Source organism: Procambarus clarkii, unplaced genomic scaffold (assembly GCF_040958095.1).
Source record: "Procambarus clarkii isolate CNS0578487 unplaced genomic scaffold, FALCON_Pclarkii_2.0 HiC_scaffold_109, whole genome shotgun sequence".
NCBI classification, from domain to species: domain Eukaryota; kingdom Metazoa; phylum Arthropoda; class Malacostraca; order Decapoda; family Cambaridae; genus Procambarus; species Procambarus clarkii.
Genome location: NW_027189142.1, coordinates 812,972 through 818,909, shown reverse-complemented (window position 1 = coordinate 818,909; position 5,938 = coordinate 812,972). Strand labels below are relative to the sequence as shown.

The window sequence follows — 5,938 nt, the reverse complement described above, 5'->3', positions numbered from 1 at the left end:
AGCTTGCTCGCGTATCCGTGGAGAGCGTGCATAAGCTAAATCGACCACCCTAGTATACACCAAACTCGGCCCTTCTCAGGGCCAAAATATCCTTCTAAGGAGATTTCAGACATTCCTAGCATAATTTAGGTGTCATACATACATGTGATATCAATAAATCAAGTCATTTGTAGTACAACCTGTTCTCTTACAAACAAAACGCCGTCGCTTTTCACTCTTATGCACTGTCAAGGATCACCCCCCCCCCAAAATAAAATTGTCATACTGTACTAGAAATAAAAGCAGCTTGTATAAGTGACATATACTGTCCAGTCCTGTTTTATTCTGTTTTCGGTCCTCTGGCTTAATCTGTTAAGTTAGGAGATGACATTTTAAATTAACCGTTTTCTTGACATTTTCAAACCTAAGAGGGTGGCCTGCATAGTAATCCTAATGTGGAACATAACAATGAATCTCTAATCTCTAGAAAAAAGATACCGAGTGCTTATATGTGTTGAGAGAGAGAGAGAGAGAGAGAGAGAGAGAGAGAGAGAGAGAGAGAGAGAGAGAGAGAGAGAGAGAAGAGAGAGAGAGAGAGAGAGAGAGAGAGACACACACAGACAGACAGACAGACAGACAAGACAGACAGACAGACACAGACAGACAGACAGACAGACAGACAGACAGACAGACAGGCAGCAGGCAGGCAGACAGACAGACAGACAGACAGACAGACAGACACTGAGAGAGAGAAACACACACAGACAGTTTCATAAATATTCTCATTTTATAGCTATTTGCTTTCAGTGACAGAGGTTTTTGTTATAATAGTATTGGTGTCTAACACTCACAATCTCTTTAGAAATTAAAGTGTGGCTCCAATGGAGCCGAGTTTGTTGGTTTGAGGCCAAGCCACCACCACAGGGCAGTAAGTAAGCCGTTTACTTGGAGGAGGTGTACTTGGTGACGGCCTTAGTGCCCTCAGAGACGGCGTGCTTGGCCAGTTCTCCGGGCAACAGGAGCCTTACAGCCGTCTGGATCTCCCGACTGGTAATGGTGGAACGCTTGTTGTAGTGGGCCAGGCGAGAAGCCTCGGCGGCGATGCGCTCGAAGATGTCGTTCACGAACGAGTTCATGATCGACATGGCTTTGGAAGAGATACCAGTGTCGGGGTGGACCTGCTTCAGCACTTTGTAGATGTAGATGCTGTAGCTCTCCTTCCTCCTGCGCTTCTTTTTCTTATCGCCCTTGGCAATGGCCTTCTGGGCCTTTCCGGCCTTCTTGGCAGCCTTTCCAGATGCCTTGGGTGGCATGATGATGCTCGTGCTGGCTGGCGTTGCGATACAATAATGAACTTTTGCGCGAGGCGAGCTTTCCTTTTATATCCCGCTCGCGACTCAGCTCAGAGCGGGTCGCGTGGCGGAGCGCGCTGATTGGTCAGTGGCGGGCTCCCTTGATCCTGAGCGGGGTATATAACACGAAGCTCGATCTGCGGGGCGGCATAAAACCACCACAAACCCACAACAGCAGCAGCAATGTCAGGACGCGGCAAGGGAGGCAAAGTGAAGGGCAAGTCAAAGTCTCGCTCCAGCAGGGCCGGACTTCAGTTCCCCGTGGGCAGAATTCACCGTCTGCTGCGTAAGGGCAACTACGCCGAACGCGTCGGTGCTGGCGCTCCTGTCTACCTGGCAGCCGTCATGGAATACCTCGCTGCCGAAGTTCTGGAGCTCGCCGGTAACGCCGCACGTGACAACAAGAAGACCCGTATCATCCCACGTCACTTGCAGTTGGCCATCCGCAACGACGAAGAACTCAACAAACTTCTGTCTGGCGTAACCATTGCACAGGGAGGTGTTCTTCCAAACATTCAGGCAGTTCTTTTGCCAAAGAAGACAGAGAAGAAGTAAGCACTTCTGCCACCCACCACGACAAATACCATAACCAGGCTCCATCCGGAGCCACACACACTTTAATAGAGAGATTCAAGTAGACAATCAACTTTCAAACATTAATAATAACATTTATATTGATTTCATTTGGAATGTGTACATAACAAACAAACAAACAAAACAAAATTATAGGGGATATTCAGCATCACTTGGAATATTAACCAATCATATAAATCCAATATATATTTTATATTTTACTTTAAGCGAGGAATTCATATTCTATCAATTTTTAATCATACAAATGAACAAAAGCAATTCTTCACTAGACGTAACGAATGAATAAATGATCAAGGTTTTAATGTGTTTCATGAATATATATATATATATATATATATATATATATATATATATATATATATATATATATATATATATATATATATATATATATATATATATATATATATATATATATATATATATATATATATATATATAATACTTGTGAACCAGAATATGTTTGAGCAGCAGCGATCGTGCCATTGGCCGAAGTGCAACAATTCAAATAATTTAAAGGGCCTGCTCGGGTATATAAGAGAGGCTGGGAGACTGGGGCCGGTGGTGGGTGATGGGTGATGAGTGATGGTGTGGTGTGGTGTGGTGTTGTTAAGAGTTGATTTACGGCCAGCCAGCCAGCTGCAGCCAAGGCAGGGCAGGGCAAGGCAAGGCAAGGCAAGGCAAGGCAAGGCAATAACAGGACAGGACAGCCAAGGCAAGGCAAGGCAAGGCAAGGCAAGGCAAGGCAAGCAGGCGGGCGGGCGGGCGGGCGGGCGGGCGGGCGGGCGGCAGCCAGCCAGCCAGCCAGCCAGCCAGCCAGCCAGCCAGCAGCCAGCAGCAGGCAGGCAGGCAGGCAGGCAGGCAGGCAGGCAGGCAGGCAGGCAGCCAGGCAGCCAGCCAGTCAGCCAACCAGCCAGCCAGCCAGCCAGCCCAGCCAGGCAGGCAGCCAGCCAGCCAGCCACTCCCACTTTGTATTTATATGCATTCAATTTATATTCAAACATTATATATGTTAAGGGCCTAGTTTTAGTGTTTATTTTAAAAATGACAAACATCGAGTCGTTTTACCAGTCCTTTAGCGTTAACGGTGATGCATTTTAAAACTGAACAGAAATCACCTTTTCTGGATATATCAAATATCGAATCCGCTTAATGTGCCTACAATTCAATCATTCAAAAAATACATAATTTACATCATGCCTTTTCATAGAACAGACAATAAGATTTGAGACAATAAGAACTTTAGTTTTATAACTAAAGTTGCACAATTATACCAACTCTATGGTGGCTGGGTGGTAAGGTGTGTGGCTGGTGTTTTGGAAGTCGCGAGTTCAAACGACCCAATGGGAGTACTTTTTTTTTTTTTTATGCCATACAATCTTCCTAGTACTATTATGTAGGTGTGTGTGTGTGTGTTTTTATTCATTCTTTGGTTTTATAGATGACATACATATTGACTCCTTTTACCGGTCCTTAATTAGGCTCTGGGGAAGCAATGGTGGTGGTGGTGGTGGTGGTGCATTTAAAACTAAACCAAAAATCACCAGTTCTGGACGCGTCAAATATCATATCCGCTTAATGTGTCTACAACCTAATTACTTAAAACTACACTATTTAATTCATTCATATCACGTGCATATTGGTCATTATGCTCATACAACCGACATAACAATTTATTTTCATTATTAGAATCATACATTTCATCAAGTAATACAGATACAAAGAGATTTTCTTTCTGAGAAGACCGTTAGTATTGGCTGGCTGGCAGGCAGGCAGGCAGGCATTTGAGGGTTATTATTTCGCCTGTTGATTGGGGGGAGGGTTGATGTGTTAGGGGGTTTTCGGTTAGGTGTGGTGGTGGTGATTGGTGGTGATTGGTGGTGTGGTGATTGGTGGTGATTGGTGGTGAGTAGTGGTGGTGGTGGTGGTGGTGGTGGTAGTAGGTGGGAGGGGGGGGGGGGAAGGGGAATGATGGTCTGTGGATTCCTTCTCCGTACCCCTTACATATAAGCAAAAACATGCCTTCCTGTGGGTATAGAAACATTAACACAAATTATATCAGTAACTGATATTGTAGCCTTTTAAACAGAAAAGATTTGTACATACAAATACTTTTAAATTATCATTTATTTGTGGAAATGGCATTTACGTCATTAAATTGATACCTCAGCATCAAGTGTCCTGCAGTGGTCCAGTGGTAAAGTGTATATAAGTGATGCGTATTCTTGGAGTTGCGAGTTCAAACCCGGATTAAGCTATATATATATATATATATATATATATATATATATATATATATATATATATATATATATATATATACAACATGTTTTGTTTTGGTTGTTTGTTTTTGTATAAAGCCTCACACACTATATTAAGCGAGTTTGTTTTAAACATGACATACATATTAATTCATTTTACCAGGCCTTATTCCACACAACTCCGTGAATTTCCCGTGGAGCCAGCCAGCCAGCCAGCCATTCAAACAAAAACAAACGAAACAAAACAAAACAAAAAAAAACATTATTGCCAACAGCATTTGGTGTTCCCAGGCGGTCACCCATCCAAGTACTAACCAAACCCAACGTTGCTTAACTTCGCTGATCGGACGAGAAGCGGTGTTCTCAACGTGGTATGGCCGTTGGCATGAGACTGCCTACACATTGTGGCTAATAACCAACTCTTTTTAGTCATCACGGCAGGATACGGACCTTCTTGTGGTGTCTTAATGGTAATTGTATCCTAACATATTTTTGTCTCCTTGGCATGGATATTTAACATCGTTTATTCAGTCTTGGGTTTATGTTCTTTCGCCATTTACAGACATTTTACATCTACCTACTTCCTCAGCCTACCCTGCCAATTTCTAATGAATTTGTGGATTTTCTTTTGTAATACATACATGTGTGTGCTCATCTGCTCTTCAGTTTTTATGATATTTGTCTCATCTGTCCTGCTTTATGATACTTTTACAAAGAACATGAACAAATGCTTCTATTTTAGAGAAGATATGGGATCCAGGTTTCGGAGCCGTAAAACCAACCGTCGTGATTGGTGGACGAGTTGCCAGGTTGCAGCTTCTGTACCGTGCCGGCACATAAATAGGTTCGGCTCAAGCGGCGGCAGCATCATTCCCCCGTGACTGTCTGAGCGTCTCTCATCACCTTGGTTATCTCATCATCATCATGGTAGAAGCAAAGCCTACCAAGAAGGCTGCGGCTGCTGCTGCTGTGGTGGCCACCACCAGGAAACCTCGCGTCCAGGTTGCTCACCCGAAAACTAGTCAAATGGTTCTAGCCGCGGTCGCAGCACTCAAAGACCGTAAGGGCTCGTCTCTACAAGCAATCAAGAAGTACGTTGTTGCCAACAACAAAGTCGAGGCTGCCAAGATCGCCATTTACATCCGAAGATTTCTCAAGAAAGCAGTGGCTGACGGCATTCTTGTTCAGACCAAGGGAAGTGGAGCTAGTGGATCATTCAAGCTGGCCGTAGCAGAGAAGAGGGCCGTTCTAACTCCCAAGAAAGCCACCACAACCAAGAAACCATCTACAGCAGCAAAGAAGGCCGTGGTAACTCCCAAGAAAGCCGCCACAAGCAACAAACCACCTACAGCCTTGAAAAAGAAGCAGCAGCAGCAGCAGCTTGTTGTTGGGAACAAAAAGCCCAAAATAAAGAGAGCTTCAAAATCTCCCAAACCACCCAAGGCAAAGAAAGCTGTCAAGAAAACAACAAAGGCAAAATAAACGACGACATGCAAGCAGCATGAATACACATGACAATAAACATCCAGGCCTCCCCCCTCAGTGGAGGGGCCTCATATGATTCCAAAAAGAGTTTAGTTTTGTAGACAAATAAATCATTACTTTTGGGGTAGATTTACTCTGTATATTATATATATATATATATATATATATATATATATATATATATATATATATATATATATATATATATATATATATATATATATATATATATATATATATATATATATACACACATACATGGGTGAG

General features: G+C 43.2%; 1 non-coding gene across 1 annotated transcript; it reads right to left on the bottom strand.

Annotated features, from left to right (window-relative positions):
• Nucleotides 1-4,452: 4,452 nt before the first annotated feature.
• Nucleotides 4,453-4,571, bottom strand: LOC138360350 (5S ribosomal RNA). Its single transcript, XR_011226299.1, has one exon. It is a non-coding gene; the product is annotated as a 5S ribosomal RNA (ribosomal RNA).
• Nucleotides 4,572-5,938: the final 1,367 nt, after the last annotated feature.